The sequence below is a fragment of the Portunus trituberculatus genome, chromosome 35 (genome assembly GCF_017591435.1).
Source record: "Portunus trituberculatus isolate SZX2019 chromosome 35, ASM1759143v1, whole genome shotgun sequence".
NCBI classification, from domain to species: domain Eukaryota; kingdom Metazoa; phylum Arthropoda; class Malacostraca; order Decapoda; family Portunidae; genus Portunus; species Portunus trituberculatus.
In genome coordinates, this window is record NC_059289.1 from 15785594 (window position 1) to 15794689 (window position 9096).

Below are 9096 nucleotides of genomic sequence, written 5' to 3' on the forward strand. Positions count from 1 at the left end.
TTACCTATTCTCTTATCCATGTCATTAAACAAGGATTTCTTGTTGATTTTGTAAAGATCTTGAACACACCAAAGGAAATCTTGGTATTTTTGTTGTTTTCTCATTCAGCTTCTAAAAAGAGGCACAGATTTCAAGTACTACACTGGCAGGATTGTCTGTTGGCTTCCACTTCTTGAATTGTTTATTATATACAACACAAAAAAGGTTGACTATCGGATGGATGGACAGTGTGAAGAAAGACTTGGAAATAAAGGGAATGATTGGAGGGCAGTGTTGTAAATTTATAGTTTTATTAGGGAATTTGCACTTGTTAATTAATCAAAACTATAATTTGTATACCATCTCATTGTTATATTTCAATTAATCAAAACTATTGTTTACCATCAATCAAAACTATAATTTGTATACCATCTCATTTACTATCTTATTTGTTATATATCAATTGCATTGAATAATTTCTTAATTTACAAATTGTCCTAGGTCATAAATTTGTAACGGCTCCATTCTTTTCAAATTGTCTTAGGTCATAAATTTGTAACGGCTCCATTCTTTTCAAATTGTCCTAGGTCATAAATTTGTAACAGCTCCATTCTTTTCATCACATACACAATAAGCATTGTTTTCTCTCTCCACTTAATGCATTCTTTAAACTACCCATCCATCTTTTCAACATTCGTCTCTCTCAATTTTTACATGCAAGATTTTATCTAGGTCATAAATTTGTAACTGATCTACATTCTTTTTCATCACATACAATAAACATTTTTTTCTACATTATTGCATGTGATGAACAATAAACATTTCTTCTCTTTTCATTAAATGCATTCTTTAAACTGCTCATCCATCTTTTCCACATTCATATATCCAAAACAGTAAGGTCACTTCCATCCAATCCACATTTCACTTGGATTCTTCACTCTCCAAGTTTTCTTGTACTAATTGGACCAGCATCCTGATTGCTTAAGACGCCCTACTAGCTCATGCTGTAGAGGACGAAAGTGGCTCACCTAAGAAGCTGGTGTGAATTCCAACACCTTCACGAGTTATCCTATTCTAAAGAGCGGAGCTGGGCGCGTTACTGGATATCAGGGTTGTCCAGTACTCCTCCTCCAGACCTTGAAACATAGATAGTACTTTCGCGCCCAAATTTTTTTTCCCCCTCGGTCTGATACCATACCCAAACTATTAAAGTACGCCTGAAAAATCTAGTCCGCATCTCAAGAAAATAAAACGTATAAAATACAAGACATTAATACCTCAGAGCTCCATACCGCCAAAAACGGCTGAAAGTAATACGATGGAGTGTAGGCTGTTTGTCATCTTTATTTACTTATTTATTTATTTTTTATCCTTGAAAATCTCGGGTGCACAAGTATGGATTTAAAATTTCTCCTTTCTGCACCTGTCACAGGTGCAAAGGTACAGATTTAAAATTTCACCTTTCCACAAGTTTCAGGTACAGACTTAAAACTTCATCTTTCTGTACCTGTTAATTCTGCACTTTAGAACATTTTTCCACACTTCAGACCTCTGCACTTCGTTTGGTAGTATGGAGGAGCGGAGGTGCAGACCGAGGTATGGAAGTGCCCAGCTCTGCTAAAGAGGATAACAAAACTCACTTGCCTTAGAAACAGTGGTCTAGATTTACCACCTTCATGAGAGCATCATGCCTGTCCAAACATCTCACCTCCCAGCCCACTACTAAAGAGAAAGTGCCTTCCAAATGGTCTAAAAATATCCTTAAAAAATTGTACCAAGTTGAAAATACTCTGAAGAGTCACCAGATATTATGTTATCGTGGATTCAATAAAATTTGTTTAAGTACTTTTTTTATTGCTACATTACTACCAAATCTCCAGTCTTCAGAGTAGTTTCGACTAGTACACAGTTTTAGGTTGTTGTCTTTACGGTCGTCCCAATCTTATTTTTTTATGTAAGACAAAAAATCATTAAGACAATGTGCAGGGGCATGTGATACATCTGTGACAGAAATTTCATTGAAATCCATTGAGAAAACTTTACACAACAGATGATTTACTTGCAATTTTTAGTTATTTTTGAAATTACATTATTTTTCCAAAAGTATGAGAATAATAATTTCCTTTGGTGTACAGTTTGTAGACATCCAGATGTACCTAAACTAGTATACTCGTAATTGTAAGTATATAAAAAAAAAAGTCAGTCAGTCTTACAGCAAATTATGGAAAAAAATAAAAAATAACAAAAAATCGCATTTTTATGTTTATATGTTCACTACTCCATAAAAGTGCCTCCAAAGAGTATCAAATGCACATATCTACTTACATAATCCTTTGACCATTTCTGGGAAAGTAAGCAGCAGATGTTCATTACACTTTGTCATGTTTATGAGTGTAGCTGCAGTGTGGGTAAGTTTGTACTAGGCTCCTGGTCCCCTGTTATTTATGTATAGAACATATTATACAATATGTTGTATGCATATTATATAATTTCAATACATAAATAACATATTATACAGGGTTTCAGTTGAGCCTACCCACCTCATTGTTGCCAGGAAATGCTTCAAAAGTCACCAGGCTGGTAGTCTGGTCCAGGATTGAAGTCAATTCTTTTTCTCTTTGCTGACCGTCGTACTGCTGTTTTCCTCTGGTCCATCCTCCCTTTGGTCAGAATGCTTTCAGGTGACTCTGGGAAATGTAGATGTTGAAGAAACTTGTTTGCAATGAAACCAAAATTGTGGTCTAAAATAGTGAGCCTCGTCACAAAGACAATCCATTTCAGTCCAGCAAACTTGGATTTGCTTTGGTGGTGCCAGAGTTTGGAATGGAGGCTTTCATTTCTATTTTGGCTTCCACCTTTCAGGCATCTTTCTAAAAATGCAGGACTTGATCATTCAAAAAATATCCCCCTTACTCTGTTCTCATATTTCTTATCTAATCTTAGATAATTTTTCATGCTGCCATGAGAAGGGAGTGGCTTCTTTTCTTCTGCTACTATTTTGAAAATGCACCACAAGGAGTCACAGTGAATATGATGAGGATTTTCATCTGTTGAAATAGAGTGCCAGAACCCTGACATGATCTTCAATTTCATGGTGATGACATTGGTGCCCACACTGTCTCTGATAGCTTTCCCAAAATATCTTTGGTAAGCATCAATTTGCTTATCTGTTAGCTGGTGTTTACCACCAACTAAACTTCTTTTTATTACTTCCGTTTTTGTTGTTCTTTCTTCCTTTAGTTCTTTCAGCTTCCTCAGTCTTGTACCCATTCTTTTCTGTACGTGATTGATGCACTCTTCCTTCTTCACTGTTACATCTTTGTAAGGTCCTTTCCCTTCATTCATATTACTGACTGCTTTGTAGGAACTCGAATCACCATCCCCAATGAAAATTACATATCTGAGACCTTTTTCTTCACTTCTTCCCCACATTCTTACTGCCCCCATGGCACCTGACAATCCTGAGAAGTTCAGTTGGCACTTTCCAGCATGGGTTGTTGCATGCCACTCCTCGAAGCTCTTCTTATCTTTCTTTTTCTTGTTTATTGAGCAAGGACTACAAAACTTACTCAAAACTTCAAAGTCAAGTGCCAGCCCAGAGGGAATGTCTATCACGAATGCAGCACCAATGTGAGACTTGTGGCCCCTCGTAAGCCATCTCCCATCAAAGCTCACGTCAATGTTCAAAACTCCATCATTGTCTTTTACAATGCCTTCTTTTTCATATAATTTTTCCATACAAGTCTTCGCCACAAGTTGTTGTTCATTATAGAATACTTCCATCTCATTGTACAGATATTCTGTACACTTTGCATAGGTATTTGCTGACATTTCTTTTGTACCCATGCCAGCTGAGAATCGTGATAGTCCTAACCTTCCATATCCTTCAGATAATGAATGGTACACATGCATTACATTACCTTTGCTAAGATGAGTATTCTTGCACTTCTCAGGTTCTGAATGGAGCAATAAATTCTGGCAACTATCACACCTGACACTGATGGTGCAGTCAAAGTATGAAGGCATAATTTTCCAAGTACTTTTGGTGCCACACTCAACACAACTCACCAAATTCAGCAGGTCTGATAATCTCTGATGTGAAATATTGTACATACCACTATTCTCACTCACTTCCTGAACGCTTGCAAGTTCTGGTGGCAACAAAGTATGTCTAAAGCTTGGTGCACTTTGGGTGTGAGGTGGGTGGAAGGGAGAGGCAGGAGCACTGCTGGGAGGGTCGCCAGCCACCTGTTGTTGTTGTTGTTCATCCAGCCGTGCGGTGCACGTGGGGTCTTTGGCTTTGGCTCCGTGCGGTGCACGTGAGGTCTTTGGCTTTGGCTTGAGAACGTTCTGACGATTTGCTGCACGTACAGCCTTCTTCTTAGCACTCACACGAGGCATATTCAGTCATGGAGTAGTGAAATATAAAAACAAGAAATGTGTAGAACACGATATAGCACGTGGAGAAGTGACGCACGCGTACTACCCACCCTTCTATCGATCGCACTGGCGTGAGGTAGTGATGAGCATGGTGGCTGTGCTGGCGCCGAACATAGCCTAAGCTATCGTACAACAATATCAAAGCATAAAATTCTCAAAAACAGCAAACGAAATTACAAAATACAAGGAAAACAAACCATAGCAAAGAAAGGGGCGTGGCTGATGGTCGGACCTTTAAAGTTCTGGCCCTTTAAACTCGCCATTACCTGAGAAGGTTGGCGCCATCCGTCTGGCAACTAGTCCCATGGTTCTCAGCGACCCCACACCAGTCCACACACGAAGTTTGAAAAAATAGAATATTTTTCACCGAAATGAGAGATAACAAGCCATATTTAATAAGTACCCAGTTTTAGGCCATTAAGCCATATTAATATAGTTCCTTTGGTCATTTGGTGGCCACTTTCTCTTCAATAGTAGGGTAGAGTTTTAGGCCATTTAAGGCATTTTTTAAAGCCATTAAGCCATACTTAATACAGTTACTTTAGCCATTTGAGGGTCACAGTAGTGGGGCCAAAGGTTGGTCCCAAAAGGCTTACTAAAGTGAAGGCTTCCTATTCCTGCAGCTGTAGTTTCACAGATGGTGGTGGTGACACTTCCCTTGCAGCCTCTTCTCTTCTGGACTCATGAAGCTTATTCATTCCAAGACTACTGGTCTTTCATCATTTGCTTCTTGTAAGCTGGAAAATGAAAAATCAGTTATTTTTATACCATTAAAAATAGATTTTCAAGTAATAAATCTTATACATAACACAAAGTATAAGGGTTATGTGTCCTAATGATAAGTATACTTATCACAGTACTAATTTCTACAATATCAACACTTTCAATTGTATGTTCAAGTTTCAACAGCAGGTCAAGATTTCAACATTAACTTAATTCCCTGATTTTAATTTGCTCTGTCTTGTGTCCTCACACTTGTCGCCTCTTCTGGGTCACCACCACCACCAGGGATTGTGTGGAGAGAGTTCTGGATGATATTTACAACCTGGAAAAAATTATGGATCTTGTAACTTATGTATTTTAGTATGGCCATACTGAAAGGATAAGAGAATCATGTGAAAAAAAAAAAAAATAAATAAATAAGTGAAACTGAAGATCCTTCAAAACATGAGGGGAAACTTACTATTGTTAAATCTTCATCAGGTACTTCTTCCATTCTCTCGTGGTTGAACAGAGCAAGCTGTGTTAGACAAACAAGTTCCTTAGCCAAGCACTGGATGGGTTGCTGCCATATATTCACAACTTGGTGTTTGCTACTTTTATTTTGTTATTCACTTTTTTCAAAATTAGAAAAAAAAAAAAAAAAACATCAAGCAACGTACTATTTCAAATCATCCTTGTATTACCTTACTGAAGTGGTGGTCATGTGACACTAGCATTCATAGAGTGCCATTCATCTCTCCCATCTGCCATCCTGACCAAATCCATGGTGATTCATCCTCTGTTAATACTTTCCATGTATTTCTTTCTTTGCCTTCCTCTTGCTGATAAGACCCAATATTTTGACTACAGTTAATACTGGATACCCTGAAACCATTTAAAGAATCTGTTATATTCTCCAAGGAGTACCTGTGGAAAGGAAACTAAGAACATAGTGTTTTAACTGAAAATACCAATTTTAAATTGTTAACTATGTGATCTAATAAAGAACTTAAAATATAATTTCAATATCATTTACATCTTGATTGGTTGCATGAGTACTACATTACTGTGATACTTTATTGTTAGAAAGTGGCTGCCGCAGGTACGAAGATAGGCAACTTGTGAATTTTAAAACCTTCTTGAAGATAACACAGCCACCCACCATCCTTAACACACCAGTAACATCATCTAACACATTCCTAACATCATGAGTTGACACTGTGGAGTAATAACAACACCCTCTGGTCAACAAACACACACAGAGTAAGAGTTAACCCAACACAAACTTCCTTCAACTAATTTTCAGTGCATAGATGGTGCATACACATGCACACACACAGAACCTAACAGGACATGGGATTGCCAAGGATTACAGGAGATCGCAGTGCACAAAGAAGATATTGGAAGACTATTGGAAAACTTGGATGTCAGAAAAGCAATGGGGCCAGATGGTGTATCAGGCTGGTTGTTAAAAGAATGTAAAGAGCAACTACTTGATCCAATTTGGAAAATAATTACAAGTTCAATAAATGAAGGAAAAATGCCACTAGAATGGGAGAGAGCCAACGTAATACCGATATCCAAAGGAGGAAAGGCAACCAAACCACTAAACTACAGACCAGTGTCACTTACAAGTGTCTTGGGAGAAGTTGTGTGAAATTATTATCAAAGAAAATGGGTTAAATTTCTAGAAGAGGAGCAAGTCATATCGAACAGACAATTTGGGTTCAGGACAGGGCAGTCATGTGTATTAAACTTATTAAGCTTCTACTTGAGTTACTGCATGACTTGAAAACAGAGATGGATGGGTAGACACAGTATACCTGGATATTAAAAAGGCTTTTGATAAAGTCCCTCATAGAAGACTACTTTGGAAACTAGAGAATATAGGACTGCTTGGAACTTTGCTAGAATGGACAAAGAGATTATTTGAAAGATAGGGAAATGAGAACTGTGATCAGAGATACATACTCAACTTGGGGTAAAGTAACTAGCAGAGTCCCACAAGGGTCAGTGCTAGTCCCCATTATGATTCAGGTTTATGTAAACAACTTTCACATCGGGATCAAGTTATATAAATTTATTCGCTGATGATGCAAAGCTGCTAAAAGTTATCAAAACCAGAGAGGAATGTCCACTATTGCAGGAAGATATAAAGAAGATCTATGAGTGGAGCATTAAGTGGAAATTGGAGTTTAATGCCAAGAAATGTCACATAATGGAACTAGGAAAAACTAAGAGAAGACCGTTACGGAACTATTTGATGGGAGAGGAACAAATAATGAAGACTAAAGAGGAGTGGAGCAGGAAGTGGAAATTGGAGTTTAATGCCAAGAAATGTCACATAATGGAACTAGGAAAGAGTAAGAGAAGACCGGTATGGAACTATTTGATGGGAGAGGAACAAATAATGAAGACTAAAGAGGAAAAAGATCTGGGGGTGATCATACAGGAAAATCTGAGCCCCAGAAACACATAAACAAGATATTTGGGCTATCATATAAAATGTTGACTAATTTGAGTGGCATTTCATTACATGGACGAAGATATGATGTTTAAAAAAATCATCACAAGCATGATACGTCCAAGTTTGGAATATGCAGCAGTGGTATGGTCTCTGAGCTCTAAAAAGGATATAATAAAATTGGAAAGGATACAGAAGATTGCTACAAAGATGGTGCCGGAATTAAAGGACCTCACATATGAAGAACAACTGAAGGAAATGGACTGCCAACCTTACACGATAGAAGAGAATGTGGGGACCTAATAACAATGTATAAGATAGTAAATTATATTGAATAGATAGACAAAGAAGATCTGGTGTTGTTGACATAAGATGGAAGGACAAGAGAACATGAAAAGATCAGGATGAGGCAGTGTGTGAAGGATATTGGAAAATACAGTTTTCTACACAGAATGGTGGAAAAATGGAATGCATTGCATAATGAAGTTGTTACAACACATAATGTGCATAACTTTAAGGAAAAATTAGATAAATGGAGACACGGAGACGACACTATGAGTCCCACTCGAACCCTGTACAATAACTAGGTAAATACACAGCTCTGATGGATTCCCACCTGGCATAGGACTTTCTATGGTAGTGTAGGATGAGAAGGGGTAGGCACATATGTTGGAAAGTTACAGGTGAGAAGGAATGGCATATACATATGATGGAAAGATATAAAGTTCCACAAGGGAGAGACAGGATGGTATGTACAGTCAGGTCCCTACTTCATAAAGCAGTTTTTCTTCCTGTATTTCTAACAAAGGTGACATCCATCTTCCTTTTTTCATGGCAGCTGTCACTGGCTACAGTGGCCTCTTGATGTGTTCCTTTTCTCCACCTCCATGCTTTTAATTCTTTCTTGACCCCCAAGCCCATATCTCTCTCTCTCTCTCTCTCTCTCTCTCTCTCTCTCTCTCTCTCTCTCTCTCTCTCTCTCTCTCTCTCTCTCTCCCTTTTCCTCTCTGTGTGTGTGTGTAATTACCTAGTTGTAGTGTGTATTTACCTAGTTTTAGTTTTACAGGGCCTGGGCTTTACGCTCATGTGGCCCCGTCTCCATATCTACACTTATCAAATTTTTCTTTAAAACTATACACACTCGTTGCTGACACCACTTCCTCACTCAAACTGTTCCAAGTCTCAACACATCTTTGCGGGAAACTAGATTTTTTAACATCTCTCAGACATCTTCCCTTCCTCAGTTTCTTACTATGCAATCTTGTGCTTCTCTCAGGATTAGTTTCTCATTATCCACTTCATCCATTCCATTAATCAATTTATAAACTTGTATCAGATCCCCTCTCTCTCTTCTCTGTTCCACTGTTCCAGGGTTGGTAGATCCATAACTTTTAGTCTCTCCTCATATGTCAACCCTTTAAATTCTGGAACCAGTCTTGTAGCCATTTTTTGTAGTCTCTCCAATTTCTTTATGTGTTTCTTTTTATGGGGGTGTCTGCACAAATTCTGCA